The 17,436-nt window shown below is 44.3% G+C and overlaps 1 non-coding gene across 1 annotated transcript; it reads left to right on the plus strand.

The window, feature by feature from the left end:
* Window positions 1–402: 402 nt before the first annotated feature.
* LOC114229171 (U2 spliceosomal RNA) lies at window positions 403–599 on the plus strand. Its single transcript, XR_003615260.2, has one exon. It is a non-coding gene; the product is annotated as a U2 spliceosomal RNA (small nuclear RNA).
* Window positions 600–17,436: the final 16,837 nt, after the last annotated feature.

A 17,436-nucleotide genomic window follows, 5' to 3' on the forward strand; every position in this document is an offset into this window, starting at 1 on the left:
CCACAGCAGTTAGAATTGGATTCCAGTCATCCTGTTCTATAAAGACATGTGGTTGATTTCCCATGTTGCTCAGCTGTTCTCTCTCCTTTCTGTCCCCTCCCACCACCACCAATTATTTTTAATCCATTTGTTCTGCCCCCAGGCTTCTGAATCCTATGGTGAGTCTATGTTTATACCCAAATTCTTTTTTTTAAGACCACCTATTCTCAAAGGAAATTCTACTATCAACTATTAAGAAAATAATAGGATCTTTTTTACTACCCACCAACTATGCCATATGTTCTAAGGAATATACAGGGAAGCAAAGCTGCTCTTAAATAGTAGCTAATCTAATAGGGAAATAAATGAATACAACTCAAATTTCTCTCTGTCCTCACCAGCCTTTGAAAATAATGAAGTCACATCGCTTCTCGGCCTTTTGGCTAAGATCAAGTGTAGTATCTGTTCTTATCAGTTTAATATCTGATACATCCTCTATCCGAGGACAATATATTAAATGGATATTTGAAGCTGGGAGTTGGAATGGGGGCTTGCTCCGTCCACTCCATGAAAAAAAATAATAATAATGAAGTCACATGATATTTAATAGTTTAGTCTCTACAACATCCTCCCTTACCCCCAGGATCCCCTGGCCTCGTGTCCTGACAGATATGAGGAAGGCCAATACAACGGAAATGCAGTCAATGCAACTATGAAAACTATGTAATTAACAATTAGAGGGAGAAAAGATGTCTTAAGGCTGAAGAAAAAGAGAGTTACTAAGATAACCATAAGCAAAAAAAATGGCCCACCTGAGGTTAAGTCAGCTATTTAGGTTTCTGGGCTTGAGTCACCAGTGTTCAATGTCTGCTTGGCTAATCTGTTTTAGTTTTACTCTCCACCACCACCACCACAAATCTAGGGTTTTCTGGGGTTTCCCTATCTGACCAAATGGAAAGTATTAACACTCAGAAATCAACTGACATGGAAATCCATTTAACTTCATGTTACTATGTTTCTATTACAAGCAATGAGGAAAAACTACTAAAGTCAGTGAAAAAGCCGTTTAGCAAAACAAGTTTAAATCATGTTGCTACCACAGGTCCTTAATCCCTTATTCCCATTTCCAACATTGAAAACGCTCTGGGATTCCAAAGGTGTTTATTCATAAAGTTTCCAGCTGTCATTTAGTGGCAAAACCTGAACCGCATAGACGTGAGGCTACTTGTAGTCTTAACTCATCCCACTTCATGGACGGAGTCCTGTGTTTCCTGCAGAAACATGAAAATCCCTGATTAGAGGGTGCTCCTCCAGCCACACAGATGATAAGTAAATATCCACTGAATAAATGCCTATGCCACATGGGATTCAGAATCTGCCTTTCCAAAATCTAAGACATTCTGAATCCCAAAGCACACCCGGCCCCCAGGGTTTCAGCTCAGATAAAGAAAGCGCTGTCTCTCTATACTGGCTCTGTGAGAGGAATGTGAGAGCACAGCGAGGGGAAGTAACGGCATATGGGAGACACTAGCATGGTCCCAGGGCCCCTATTTTGAGAAGGCCTAATCAAAACATGCGGTCTGTCAACTGGAGAGAATAGTTGATACGTAACTGTGCTGTACACACGTGGAGTCACGTAGAAGTCCCTGTAGGTATGTGAGGACTGGGGAAATCCTGACTTGCCTGCTGGAGATGAGCACTCAGCCCCGCCTACAATACCAGCAGGACAATAAGATCACAAACATACTACTGGGAGTTTTCCTAGCTCCTCCCTTTTGTTTTAAGAATTACGATAAACTGATTTTTTTTTCAACATTTATTTAATTTTCTGGGGGGAAAAAGATTATTTTAAAACAAAAAAAGAGAGATAGGTGGTAAAGACTTACTACAGTAGCTCTCAAATTTGGCAGCACATAGAATCACTTGGGAAGCTCTTGAAACCACTGATCCCTAAGTCTGTCCCAGACTCACAGGACCTCCTGCAGAGGTTCCAACGTAAATGGCATTCACAGGGCGTCCAGGTAATTTTGATGTGTAGACAAGGTTGAGAAATACCGCCTTAAATTTTTATTTTTTAATTTTGAAAGAGAGAGAAAGAAGAAGACCTTTTCCCTATTTCTATACAAGGAATGAAGTACCTTTGATCCAGAAAAGCCCACACAGGGTAGTGAATACAAATTGCAGTTTTTGTTTGAATCACATATGCTAACCACACAAAGGAAGTTTCATTTCTGCAAAAACTATCATTTTCTCTTTCATACTTAATGCTTGCAGTCCTAGACACATAAAGCAATTTGGGCCATTGATTTATTTAATCATGAAGGATTTAGGGGAATGCCTGCTGTATGTCAAAAGGAAAACCAACTTCCCAGAAATTCCCTAGTGTGTTGGATGGGATGTAGCAGAATCGGTGTCTTGACAGGAGTCAACTTTTCTCTTTCTTCTGCTGGAATGCCTATGCCATAAATTTCACATTCCTTAGATGTGTGTTCAAGCAATTTGGTTCTTTCTTCTTAACCATCTCAAAATGAAGAAAATGTTACAAGCCAGTGTCTCTCTTATCTCCTTTAAAATATGGCCCTGCAAACACTTTGTCTTTGGCTGTGACACGTTTATCACCACGAGTGTTGGGTTTCTTTGTGATAGCTAACAATTCAGCTGCTGCCTAGGGAAGTGATCTCCAAACAGGATTCACATCCTTCCTGTGTTGTCCCACCAAACATATCTTCCAAGCTACCATTTTCTCTCCCCATTTGGACTTTTTTTTTCCTCCCTTATTCTCAGGTCTCCTTCCTAGAGATGCTGGCTTGATCCCTGATTTAAATTGGGTTTCTTATTAATGTTTTTCAGAACATTATGTGCTTTTTTTCTGTTCATAGCATGCATCACAATTTAATAAAATGTTTATCTCTGTGCTTATTAAATATCTGTTTTCCTACTAGGTGATAGGATATTTGATATCAGGAATCAAGTCTGGTTCTTGTTGTTGTTTAGTTTGCTTTGGTGTTTGTTTGTTTGTTTGAAGTTTTTGTTTGTTTGGTTTTGGTTTTTGGGTGTTGGTGTGGGAGGGGTCTTTCCTTTGGAAAAAAAAAAATCAAATGCACCCAATCAATCCCTACTTCTAATCCATAGTGGATGATAAGTAAATATCCACTGAATCAATCAATTAAATATCCCAAAAAGTCAAGTAAACTGGGGCCATTGGATATGTTCACCAGAAAGTCACTGGAGAGTTTATAAAAAGGTTTAAGTAAAAGCAGACATAACTGGAAACCAGAAAGCAGCAGACTGAAGGGGTGGGCCAAGGAAAAGGAGGCATAGCACATTCTCCTCTATGGAGCAGGACTTGCAATCACCATGGTAAAAACAAGAGCATTCAAATGCAAGATTCCAGTCATCGAGTCACACCTAACATGAACATTTATTTCAGAGTTGCACATACCATCTATCCTACCTAATAAAAGAGTAATATGCAAATTGACCCTAACTCTGCTACACCCACCAGCCAACCAGGAGCAAATATGCAAATAAACCCAGCCAAGATGGCTACAGCCACAGAGAGCGGGAGGGAGGCTTGGGTTTCCCCGGCAACAGCGGAAGCCAAGTTTTCCACCTGCCCTTGCCAGCCTAAGCCTCCACTCAAGGCTACAAAGTTTCAATTATAGAAGGTAAACAAATCCAAACAGAAATGGCAGCAGCTACGGAGCTGGAAAGAGCAGGAGGCAAGGGTTTCCCCCGGCAATGGAAGAAGCAAAGCTTTCCGCACACCCTGGCTGGCCCAGGCCTCCGCTTAAGGCTACAAAGTTTCAATTATAGAAGATACATAAGTCCTAAGAGAAATGGCTGCCAGCCACGGAGCAAGCAGGAGGCTTGGCTCCGCTCCAGGCTACAAAGTTTCAATGGTAGAAGGTAAATAAATTCCAGATACCAGGTTCTCCACTTGGGACGCCGGGGGGTCATGGCCAGCCTGAAAACTGCCACAAGCCCCTCTCCCAGGCCGCCCCACACCCCAAGGGAACCCCCACCCTGATCCGGTATACCCTTCATGGCAAACCAGCTGGCCCCCACCCGTGCACCAGGCCTCTATCCTATCTAATAAAAGAGTAATATGCAGATTGACCATCACTCCAACACACAAGATGGCTGCCCCCATGTGGTCAAAGATCCTGCCCCCATGTGGACACAAGATGGCCACCACAAGATGGCCAGCAGGGGAGGGCAGTTGGGAGGAACCAGGCCTGCAAGGGAGGGCAGTTGAGAGGAACCAGGCCTGCAAGGGAGGACAGTTGGAGGCGATCAACCCTGCAGGGGAGGGCAGTTAGGGGTGACCAGGCTGGCAGAGGAGGGAAGTTGGGGGCAAACAGGCTGGCAGGGGAGTAGTTAGGCATCAATCATACTGGCAGCGGAGTGGTTAGGGGGTGATCAGGCTGGCAGGAAGAAGAGGTTAGGGGCAATCAGGAAGGCAGGCAGGCGAGCGGTTGGGAGCCAGCAGTCCTGGATTGTGAGAGGGATGTCTGACTGCCCGTTTAGGCCTGATCCCGGTGTGATCAGGCCTAAACGGGTAGTCAGACATCCCTCGAGGGGTCCCAGATTGGAGAGGGTGCAGGCTGGGCTGAGGGACACCCCCCCTCCATGCATGAATTTTGTGCACCAGGCCTCTAGTATATATATAAAAGCCTAAGCAACCGGAAAGCCAGAACAACTGAAACAGCTGGAATGACTGGAACAACCGGTCACTATGATGCGCACTGATCACCAGAGGGCAGATGCTCAATGCAGGAGCTGCCCCCTGGTGGCCAGTGTGCTTCCACAGCCAACCTCCCGTGGCTGGCCAACCTCCCCTTCTCCCTCCCCATGGGCAGGCCAACCTCCTGTGGTCCCTCCCCCATCCGGCAGGCCCCGGCCGGCAGTCGGCAGCAGGCATGAAGGCCCCGGCTGGCAGCGGAAGGCCCCAATCAGCCCTGATCACTGACCAGACTTAAGGACCCACCCATGCACAAATTTCATGCACCAGGCCTCTGGTATTTATATAATTGTGATGCAGAACAAGTATCTTGATGGTGCTTTGTTTCCTATGGCAAATGCTTATTGCAGCTTGTTTTGTTGGCATTTATTAAATATCAGTAAAATTCTCTCCCACAGATATTAAATTTTAAAATCAACTAGGGGCCCAGTGCACAAATTCATGCACCTTGAAAGGAACTGTGGGATGTGAGGCTGTGGTAGGCACAGGGGTGGGTCTTGGCCCATCCTCCGTGCCCCCACCCAGCCCCTCCCACGTGGCCCCTGGTCCCCTCCCACACGCTGATGGTGCTGGCCCCACTCACACACGCTGATGATGCAGAGTGATTGGGGCCGACACCAGCAGTGGGTGCAAGCGGGGCCAGCACTGTCAGCAGGTGAGAGTGGCGGTGGCTGCCCTGATCACCCCTCAGGAGCAGAGGGAGGTAGAGAAACCCTCAGGGGTGATCAGGGCCAGCAGCTGCCACTCCCACACACTGATGGTGCCGAACAATCGGGACCAGCACCAAGCACCAGCAGCAGGTGCAAGTGCCGGGCAGGACCGCTGCGCATGGGAGTAAAGAATTTTCAGTAACCACCAGAGGCTCGCTCCGATGACAGCGACTGGCGCCCCGCCTTGGTCTGGTGCCCCCACTCATCTGCTCCACCATCCTGCTGCGGCCAATACCCACCATGTTCCTCACATGCCCCCTGGTGTTCAGCACACGTTATAGCGACTGGTTGTTCAGTTGTTCGGTTGTTCTGCCATTCGGTCTATTTGCATATTAGCCTTTTATTATATAAAATCATTCATGAAGCCTTCTTTAATAAACTTTTCCTTCAAATTTTTCTATTCTTAGCAGGCCCATTTATGTGCCCTGTGAGATCTAAGAATTGATTTTAGGTGATATATTGACTATGTTCGTTCTCCCAAAGCACATTTTCCTAAGAGTTTGAAAGCATTCATCTGCATTAATCCTAGTTATTGTGCAGTGGAGCCAAGCCACAATAATGACTGGTACCTGCCAACCCCATGCCAATTCCTGTCAAGCATTCTTGAGTTACTTGCATCTTTACTCAAGTACAATAAATTCATCCATATAGTCAATGAGTCAGCCAGCCAACACTTGAGCAAATGTCAACTATGAATCACATCTGGGAATAAAATGAAGATGAATAATACCATGGAGTTTATAGTCCAAGTGGAGAGGCAGACATGAAAGCAAACAGGAATAGTAAAGAGTTACAGCAGCTATGATGGTAGCAAGTATAATTTATAGAGGAAAAGGTTGAAGTGTGAGGTGATAGGATGGTGAGAAGACTTTCCTGACTTGAATTGTACCTTAAAAACTGAGTAAAGGGAGGTTGGAGTGGGAGGCGCAATGGAAAGAGAGACCCTGAGGCATGAAACAGCATGGCTTGGGGAACATGTAGTCATTAGGCATCTGGAAGATTATTAGGCATTAGGTGAGAAGTGAGGCTGGAGAGGCAAGCTGAGACTAGATTGTGGTTTCTTGTGTGCTGTGCCGAGCAGTTTGGATTATATTCTCTTGGTAATGTGGCGTTTCTGTGGTGTTTTGAGTAGGGCGTGACTTGGTGAGATACATGTATTTGAGAGTTCACTCTAGGAGTGGTCTACAGCTTAAATTAGACATCTTGGGGCCTAGATACATTTTATTCATTTATTCAAACATTTTAAAGTTCCTTTTAAGTGCCAGATAATTGCCTAAATTCTAGGAATACAGCAATGAGCCAAGGGGACAAGATCTCTGCTCTCACAGCATCCTGGCAGAGACAGAGAGGTAATAACCAGGCAAGTGACTAGATAAGCAAGAAAAATAGAAAATAATGTTAAGTACAGTGCCAAAATGAAAATAAGATGACATAAGAGAGTCCAATGGCTACTTGTAGCTAAAAAGGACCTCTCTGAGCAAAATCTGAATGACAAGAAAAATCAGTGACTCTATGATTGGACGTAGAGCAATATCATTATCACACCTAAAAATTTAATAATTCCTTAAGATCATCAAATGTCCACTCAACGTTTAACCTTCCCAATATATTTTCCAGAAGTTTGAATGAGGACTCAGATAAGCTCCATCTATTGCAGTTGATTGTTGTGCTCTCGAAGTCTCTTTCAGTCTATAGATTCCCTTTTCAACTTCCTTCCCCCCCCCCCTCTTTTTGTGTTTAAATTGAACAATGGGCCAGGAGCTATGCTAGATGCTTAATGGATACTTCCCTATTTATTCATCACCAGGACCTCTCACAAGTAGATATTATATTTACCTAGATACAAGATCAGGAAATGAAGGCTTAGAAAAATGAATACACTGCAGTGGCAGATCTGAGTTTAAGTCTGCAGACCTACTTGACTCCAAAGGCCATGTTCTTTCTGCCAGCTATGGCCTCCAAAGTCACAGTGTACTTGACCTCCAAAGCCCAAGGGGACCTGTGTCTAATTTTGAAATGCTATCCAAGCATCCCAGAAATCTGGGTTTCTCTAATGGATGCAAGAAAGAACATCAAACTTTGTAACCACTGAGAAGTTTTGGAATGTTCAGTACCTGTATAATTCCCACAAAAGCAACAGCAATTGCCTAAACAGCATCTGGGAGACCATCCCCTCAGCCTTAACTCCAGGTCTCAGCTTTCAGCCTTTCACAGGGGGAGGGAAAAGAAGAGGTTGCTGTGAGTGACCAGGCAGTGCCACAAGGAGACAGAGATCCAAAATGGCAGCACTCATATTTGCCTCCTTGTCCTCAAGTTTTGTAGAGTGGCCCCTACTGAATAATAACCCTGAAAATAATGGAAGACTCCATTTTCCTTAAAAAAAAAAATGAATGCCTTAAAAACCTTATAACAAAACAAGTCTAAAGCAGTTGCAGTGTCTCAGACAATATTTTGATTAGGGATTGCATTCTTGATCAAAAAGCCATCTCAGAAAAAATAAAGGCCTGTCCCACAACATATCAAAAAAACAAAAATACAGCTAAAGTTTACAATTAATTAAAATAATAAAATAATATTTCAAGTGCTATAAATGAGCATAAATTTGCTTTTTATATCGATGTTTAAAGCTGTCCCAATTTACTACAATTGCATGTAGAGCTTACACACAATATAATCCTACTGAATCTCAACATTTATGATGGTATTCACTTGTATTCAATCTCCCAGATTTGGGTCTGTCATTTGCATGTTACTTTTTTAGATATATGGTAAAAGCTAACTTTATGCCTAAGTAAAAAGTTGATTATAATTCTGTATTCATTCAAAGCACATTTAATGAGCCCATCTTGGCTGGCAGGTCTAGTGTTAGATGCTAGATACTAGAGATTTAATAATTAATAAAAAAGGCCACTGCCATCAAGTGGCTCAGCCATAGAGAGAGCCTACACGGAAAGGAAGAAAAACAGTATAGTGCAGTTAGTGCTGAGTGTATAGAAAAGCTTCACAGAGGACACCGTATATGAACTGATGATTGAAGGATGATGATGATGGTGATGATGATGATGATGGTGGTAGCAGCTATCTTTACTGTGCCATCTATAATAATAAAAGGGTAATATGCTAATTAGACCAGACATCCTTCTGGATGTCATTCCGGACGTCTTTCCAGACAAAGCCAGGGCCGAAGCAAAACACGGGTCCTGGGTGCCTGCTGGTGGCCAGAGGGAAGCCCAGGTCCCAGGTGTTGGAGGGAAGCCGTTGCCGGCAGCCGGGGGAAGGAAGGCCTACTCTTGCATGAATTTTCGTGCATCGGGCCTCTAGTCTGTATATATAAAAGCCTAATATGCTAAGTGTCTGACTGATCGGTCAACCATTTGGTTGACCGCTCAACCAGTCTCTATGACGTGCACTGACCACCAGGGGGTAGATATTCTGACCAGGAGATTAGCTTGCTGCTGTTGTCTGGCCGATTGGGACTGGGCGAGATGAGCCAGACACACCCTGGAGCCATCCCACAGTCCCTCCCCAGCCCTGATGGGCCCCCATTGGGACTGGGGGACACCGGCTGGACATGCCCTGGAGCCAACCTCCTGCGGTTCCTCCCTGGCCTCTAAAATATTTCTTCTAATTAATTTCCTTTCAACGTGCACAAATTTGTGCACCAGGCCTTTAGTGTTTATATATTATCTCACTGCATTCTCACAACAGCTTTACCCACATTTACCAAGGAAATAACTGAGATCTAGGAAGTTAGGAATTTTACCTAATGTTGCACAAGAGGTAAGTGGGACTGGGTCTGGGAGAGGCCACGCGCCCCCGGGTCCAGGTGAGGCCATGTGTCCCTGGATCCGGGTGAGGCTGGGTCTCGGGTCCGGGTGAGGCCACGCGCCCCTGGGTCTGGGAGAAGCCACGCGCCCCTGGGTCCGGGTGAGGCCTCGCGCACCTAGATCCGGGTGAGGCCATGCGCACCTGGGTCTGGGAGAGGCCACGCGCCCCTGGGTCCGGGTGAGGCCATGGGTCCCTGGATCCGGGTGAGGCCTCGCGCACCTAGGTCCTGGTGAGGCCACGCGCCCCTGGGTCTGGGAGAGGCCACGCGCCCCTGGGTCCGGGTGAGGCCATGGATCCCTGGATCCGGGTGAGGCCTCGCGCACCTAGGTCCGGGTGAGGCCACGCGCCCCTGGGTCTGGGAGAGGCCACACGCCCCTGGGACCGTGTGAGGCCATGTGTCCCCGGATCCGGGTGAGGCTGGGTCCCGGGTCCGGGTGAGGCCAAGCGCCCCTGGGTCTGGGTGAGGCCACGTGCCCCTGAGTCCGGGTGAAGCCGTGCCCCTGGGTCAGGCCGAGACCAAACCAGAGGGAGTTGGACCTACGTTACCACCATTTGTCCACTATCCAGAGCTGAGGGGTCAGTGCTGACATGTACACATAAGGAACTGGTGGACATTGAAATTGGGTCTCTAAAGAACTGTTGGTCCAGAAAGAAACTCACTACAGACTGTTTCATTTACCTGTCAGCATAACTATTATAGCTCGTCTCACATTCAGTTCTTATAAGTATATCTCTAGGGACACATGATCTTGCTCATCTAGGGGAAATGATGAACAACATAGACTGATGAACAAGAACAGAACCAGAAACAAGGAGGCATCGATCGGACTAGCGGGCCTCAGAGGGCGGATAGGGGAGGTTGGGGGGAGAGGGGAGAGATCAACCAAAGGACTTGTGTGCATGCATATGAGCCTATCCAATGGTTAAGTTCAACAGGGGGTTGGGGCAGCCGTGGGGCGGGGTGTGGGATGGGAATGGGGGGATGAGGGCAAATATGTGACACCTTAATCAATAAAGAAATTTTAAAAAAAAAAAGAGGTAAGTAGGATCAAAACCACCTACCAAAACTTCTGGTTAACCCAAAATTTGTGGTCCTAACAATAGCTTTCTATACTAATACTAAGCCTCCCTGCCCAAGGGTTTGTCAGGTGGACTGGTGGAGGGAAGGCAGGCCAGGCAGAGGGCTTGTTTATGAAGGCTTTGAAGTGAGGGACAGCAGTCCCATTCACATAAAGTAGAGCCTAGTGGAGTGTACAAGACTATTATAGTTTCTGCTAAAAGCTTTTTGTGTTACAGAGAGATACTCTAAACTAGATCTTATACCTTGCAACCTGACTCAAACTGAGAATCATAGGAAAAAATAAAGTGGGCCCCAAACACTAAACATACAAAAAAGATAATTCTGGTAAAAGTGTTGGGTAGGAATTGGAGTAGATGATCAATAGAGTTTATTTACAGTGAAGCTGAAAACTAAATATATTAACTTTCTATCTTTCTAAACTGCAAGCTACTTTCAGGCAGAAACTGATGACCAGATTGTGTGGTTTATTAATTACTTAATGTATTCATTTATTTGACAAATATTTCTTGGGTGCTTCTATGTGGCAGACACTGCCCTGGGCACTGCAGAGGAGGTGAAGAAGGCATGAAGCCTCCCTCACCAAAGGCATCATCTGGAGGAGGAGATTGACACCTCAACATGTAGCACCAATAAGCAGACAGCAGCACAGGTGCAGGGCAGGACTGTTCTCACGCCTTCAGGTGATTCACGCTGGGGCACAGGGGGTTGCCTCCAGCAGTTCCTTCAACACAATGCAAAAAACGCACTGGGATTTGAATTCAGAAGTTACTGAATTAAAAATTAGATTCATAAGGAGATTGAGTAATCAGAATAACATCAGACAAAAGCCAGTGGGAGATGATTTTTCAGAATTTAATATACTTTCTCTTTCATTAAGCCTTAGATGACTGTTCTGTGGGGCCTATTGTGCAACAATTATAATATTTCAACTGTATGTCCACTGAGAATCTACCTTTACATGATATTACAGATAATATTGAAAAATATGTTTGCTTTGGAAAAAAAAAAGAAAAAGAAAAGGAGCATTAAACCTTGCAATTATTGGTGTTTAAAGATTTTCATTTTTTAATTTTCTTAAACTAAAAGCTACCTGTCAGGGTCTTGATTTCCAAGTGGAGTAACTAGAGGACTAAATAATTGTCAAAAATATAATATTAATTAAAGCAAATGAATTATCTGACAAAATAAATCAGAAAATGAATGAACATCAAGGGCCCAAAAGGCAAATGAGCACAGCAAGGGCAGGACTGCTGGCTGGAGGCTCCAGAGCGGTGCTTCAAATGGAAGATAGGACTCTGTCTCTCCTGAAGAAAGCCTATGTGCACCTCAGCGGGCAAGATAGGTGCACATGGAGGGAGGCCAGCTGCAATGGGCCATGAGAAATGGAACCCAATTTCCTGTAGGTCTTAAAATTCAATGATTGTCCCCTTCTAGCCACCTCTCCCTGTCTGGGGCCCTGGTAACTGGCACTCCCAGAGTTCATTCTGTAAAGTCCCAGTATGAAGTGGAGCTGCAGTGATGTCAACATAAGACTGTATGGAAGTTCCTCTCCATAGTGGTTCATAAGAACACGTTACTCTTACTAAGATTTGGCAATGATGATCAATTATATAAAAGCAGCAATGACAAAAAAAAAAAAAAGAATGGCAAATTAGAGTAAATCCTTGTGGTTTGATTCACATGTATGACTAAGCAGTCCATCACCTATTCAAACACATCATTCCAGGAATGTTCTCATCTCTGTCCTACACCCTCGGTTTTGCCTTGTCTATGAGTTGGGTGGTTTCCAGCACATACAAGCATAGTTTCATCTTCATCACCTCATCTTATAAAAAATGTCCTCTCTGCACTCTACTTCCCCCTTCAGCTACTGCCCATTTCTCTGTTCTCCTCTGCAGCAAAGCTCCTTGAAAGATTTGACTATTCAGGATTCACTGTTTTCTCCTCCAATTATCTGTCACCACATTCTAATCAGACTTTTGCCACCACCACCACCATTCCCACCCTCAAACTGCTCTTCCAAGGTCATTAATCTCCATGTTGCTGAGTTCAATGGTCAAAGCTCAATCCTCCTCCCACTAGATGCATCAGCAACATTTGATACAGTTGATCACATTCAACCTCTTGGAAACGCTTTCTTCACTTGGCATGCAGAGTTACACACTGGCTGCCTCCTTTACTGGCTTATCATCTTCTCCAAGCCCAGCACTTGGTTCTTGGACCTCTCCTATTTCTCTGCGCTGTCTCTTGGGATCTCATGGCTTTAAATACTATCTATGTGTTGATGACTGCCAGACTATACTTCCACACTGGACCTCTCCCCTGAAATCTTGGCTCATCCATCCAACCATCTACTCAGCAATTCCATTTGAGGTGCTGTTTAGACAAACAGTATCTCAAAATGAATGGACTCATAACTGAACGTCTGATCTTCCTGCCATCCTCAAATTTAGATCACTTTCCATCTCAGTCAAATACTATTCATCCTTTCACTAGTTCAAACCAAAAATCTCAGAATTAGTGTCCAATTTCCTCAGATGTGTTGTCTTTTCCCAAATATAGAGAGGCCCTAGCAAAATGTCATGGGTTTCTTTGAGGAAGGACCTAGTGCTACAAGCACCATAAATCTTCCTCCCAGTCTTCCCCCAAGGAAAGGTGCTCATTTACCAGGGTGACTGTGCACTACAGAAATGTAAATACCCAAAATTTGGGGGGATTACGGAAAACTGGCTCTGAGTTGACACTCAAAAGTCTGATTAGAATGAACCCAAAATGCCACTGTGGTTTGCCAGACTAAATGAGGACCTCTGTGATTTTGGCCTAAGTCTCTCATAAGCCCAGGGTTCCAGAGACCTATCCTGTGACAAATATCATTAGAAACCTTTAAAAAAAAAAAAAGATATGAGCCTTGATTTTATAGTGGCTTATTTTAAGTATTGCTTTCATTGGATAAATTTTATGTTTTTGTTTATGCTTGTGTTCAGGGTAGTTGGCCATGTTTATGTTTTGCTAGGGACCCTCAGATGCAGTTAATCTTAGGAGAAAAGTGTCTGTAGATATTAAGTTTAATTATAAACATTTCAACCAGGCCTGCCAGTCTTGAAATGTGGTGATCTCACCACGATGTGCCCTGGCCCTTGAGTGAATGTGAGCCCATCAAGAGGATCCCAGGGCCACTGAGGCAGAGAGAGGCACGGAGGGTCACTGGGGACCTCTCTGAAGGTATGTTCCATCACTGCTGATGCAGCACGGCCCCAGGTTGGTCCTTCCAACACGGACCTCCAATAGAGACTGTCTGGTTTCTGAATAGAAGGCTTTGACCCTCATGCTGCAGCCTCTCCCTCCCAGTGCTTTACACCAGTGGGAAAATGAGGGCTAGGTATCCTGACGGGGGACCTGTAGACTCTGTCCCCGCCGCTGTCCACTCCCTAGATTTAGTTCTGGTAGTTGGTAAGCTTTCATCTTTCTTTAGTTTCAACAAGGATTTTTTGAGCACACTATATACAAGACCTTGTTCTGGTCTTCTTTTGGGGGACACATTTTTTTCAAGATTTCCCTCAGGTCTGGTGAGTGAACCAAAGTTCTAGGACTTCAACTTCTAAAGGCTTCACATTCAGAGACTGTCTGCAATAGTCATTAGGCAGTGCTGACCCATGGCCTAGTTTCCATCAGGCTGAGGCAAAAATTAGAGGTACGTGCAATAGGGTGATTTTCCACTGAAGCTAAATTCATTCCATTCAGAATGTTGTTCTTTGTCCTGATACATACTAGGTTCTTCCTCTTTTTAGTATAAAAGTGGCCTTTCTTTTATGAAATAATAGTAGATGGCAGGGTTGGTTCTTTTCAATGTTATTACTTAAAAAATAAAATGTTGACAAACCTATGGCCCCCAAATGAATGAATGCAGATATGGCTATATGATGTATTACTCTGTTAATTCAAGTGTGTGGGGACCCCAGTTCTCTATGGTTTCCTTTCTGCAGCTCCAGGGATTATCCATGATGAAGCATATAATGCAGCGCTTCTGCAGTCACCTCCCACTCTTTGCAAATGTATCTTGAACAGTAATGCAATTGGTCTGGTCATTCAAGGAGCCATATTTACTTTAAAGGGATGCGGCTGCATAATACAGAGTCCTGCCCCAGGAGGCCAGAACGTGCTGCCTTGCAAAGTGCTGCTGAGCCTGGTGATTCTCAACCCTCCTAACCCTGACAGAGTCTGTCCCCACATTGCCAACTGATGTCATGAGCCTGAATACTTGGTCCCCCACATATTCTACTAGGAAAACTCGTCAGAATGTCATTCTAAAAGAAAAATTCTCAGATACACATATAGCAAATGTCACAAAGTGGCCCTGAATCTGTCTTCAAAATTCAAAAGAAAAAAGAATGAATAGTGGAGGTTTTAATTTTACCAATGTCAACCCAAAAATAGACCAGTATTATCTTCATTTACATTATGCTTCTATCATCCAAAATTTTCAAGTGATTTATGATGTTGTCATCTCCATTTAGGGATTAAAATTTTAGGCAGTGCACTATGAACCCCAGTTGTTGGGAAGTTGGGCTTCTTTGACATGGCACTTCACTTCTTTCCACCACAGTAGACAGTGTGGGGTAAGGGATTTTGGTCTATCTGACAGCAAAGATCAGAGTTGGAATCTTGACTGAAAATTACTTATTAGCTGTGTTACTTTCAGCAAGTTTTAACTTCTCTGAACCTCAGTTTCATCATTTGTAAGATGAATATTGTAAGAATAGCAGCTCATGGGTGTTTTTTTTGTTGCTGTTTTTTGTTTTTGTTTTTTAAATATATTGTATTGATTTTTTACAGAGAGGAAATGAGAGGAATAGAGAGTTAGAAACATCGATGAGAGAGAAATATCTATCAGCTGCCTCCTGCACACCCCCTACTGGGGATGTGCCCGCAAACAAGGTGCATGCCCTTGACTGGAATCAAACTTGGGACCCTTGAGTCCGCAGGCCGACGCTCTATCCACTGAGCCAAACCAGTCAGGGCACAGCTCATGGTTTTAATGCGTCTGGCATTCAGTACTCATGAAAGCTAGTTCTGTTTTTTAAAAATCGAATTAGACTTCAGGTTTTCATTTCAAATTAACTTAGATAAGATACCTTTTTTTCTATTTATATCATTAAAAAAAAAAAAAAGGTCGGAGGAAGATTCTTAATTTGTTTACAAATAAACCTGGAATGGAAAGGGTGTGCTAAATGTTTTGCCTACTCATGATGCCAAATATGCACAGATACAAACCCCAAGTGGTCTCAGCTTTAATTTCACACCACTGTTGCTTTAACCAGTGTCCTTCACACGGTGCTTTAGTGCTGAGTCATGACTGACTCAGAGGTTTATAAATACTGCTGCTTTAATCACTTGAAGTTTTCTTCAGTGGTCCCTACTTCCTGCTCTAAGTTTCTATTAGACCTGACCCTGCAAAGGGAATGATATGTGACAAGCTCACTTACCACACTAGTGGGGCTGCTATGTCTCTATGATATACATAATACATTTATAAGAAGGAACATTCTAAAAACAAGCTTAATGTATGCTCATTCAATTCACTAAATAACTGATGTAACTTGAAGACTGTAAGCTACAGTCATCAGTTTTCTCTAACAGCTTACTAAATGTCAGAACAAAATGAAATGTTCTAAACTAGGACACCACTCTTAATTTCTTAAAGATAAATTAGAATGCATACATTTTTATAGAAAAAAAAATGTGGGTCGGGGGGATGAAGAGATTAAATGGGGTCAAATAAATCATGACAGAAGTAGCCTGTGGTAAGCACACAATGCAATATACAGATAAATGTATTATAAAGTATACCCTTGAAACTAATATAATACTAAAGGCCCGGTGCATGAATTCATGCACCAGTGGGGTCTCTCGGCCTGGCCTGTGGGGATTAGGTCAAAACTGGCTTTCCAACATCCCCTGAGGGGTCCCGGATTGTGAGAGGGTGCAGGCCAGGCCGAGGGACCCCACCGGTACATGATCAGAGCCGGGGAAGGACGTGGGAGGTTGGCCAGCCAGGGAGGGACCGCAGGAAGGCTCCAGGGCGTGTCTGGCCTGTCTCGCTCAGTCCTAATCAGCCAGACCCCAGCAGCAAGCTAACCTACCCATCAGAGTGTCTGCCCCCTGGTGGTCAGTGCACATCATAGCAAGCAGTTGAGCAGCCTTAGCATATCATTAGCATATTATGTTTTGATTGGTTGAACAGCCGACCAGTCAACCGGACACTTAGCATATTGGGCTTTTATTATATAGGATTACCATCCAATGTTACCCCAATAAATTTGATTTACATTTTTTTATTTAATGCTTTAAAAAGATAATGTAAATATATAATTCAAAATCTAAATGTCATTTGGTAGCAATGGTTGAATAACACTCAAGAAGACAGCTAAGATGCCAAGTTGAAAGCAGGTGAAATGTGACTGCTGGCACATGAAATCATTTCAGCAAGAGAGTTAGTGAAGGATCAGGGGGTGAGGAATCCTATATAATAAAAGCCAATATGCTAAGTGTCCAACCATTCATTTGACCATTTGACCATTAGCTATGACACACACTGACCACCAGGGGGCAGATGTTCCAACCAGTAGGTTAGCTTGCTGCTGGAGTCCGGCAGTCCCTCCCTGGCCAGCCAACCTCCCCCAGCCCCTTCCTAGCCCCAGTCATGCCTGGCCTGCACCCTCTCACAATCCAGGACCCCTTGGGGGATGTCTGAGAGCTGGTTTCAGCCCAATCCCTGCAGGCCAGGACGAGGGACCCCATCAGTGCACAAATCCATGCACTGGGCCTCTAGTTATTGACATAATGCACAAGTCAACATTGTTAGAGTCAACTCATCATCTGTGCTAACAATAAATACAATAGCAAAGATAACCCAAAAATATTTTATATTTGCTCTTGTATTATAACATACTAGAGGCCCAGTGCACGGTGTGGGGAGGGAGGGAGGGGTCCCTCAGCCCGGCCTGCACCTCTCTAATCTGGGACCCCTTGGGGGATGTCCAACTGCCAGTTTTGGGATCGGGCCTAAACCGACAGTCGGACATCTCTATTGCAAT

The sequence above is a fragment of the Eptesicus fuscus genome, chromosome 13 (genome assembly GCF_027574615.1).
Source record: "Eptesicus fuscus isolate TK198812 chromosome 13, DD_ASM_mEF_20220401, whole genome shotgun sequence".
Classification (NCBI taxonomy): domain Eukaryota; kingdom Metazoa; phylum Chordata; class Mammalia; order Chiroptera; family Vespertilionidae; genus Eptesicus; species Eptesicus fuscus.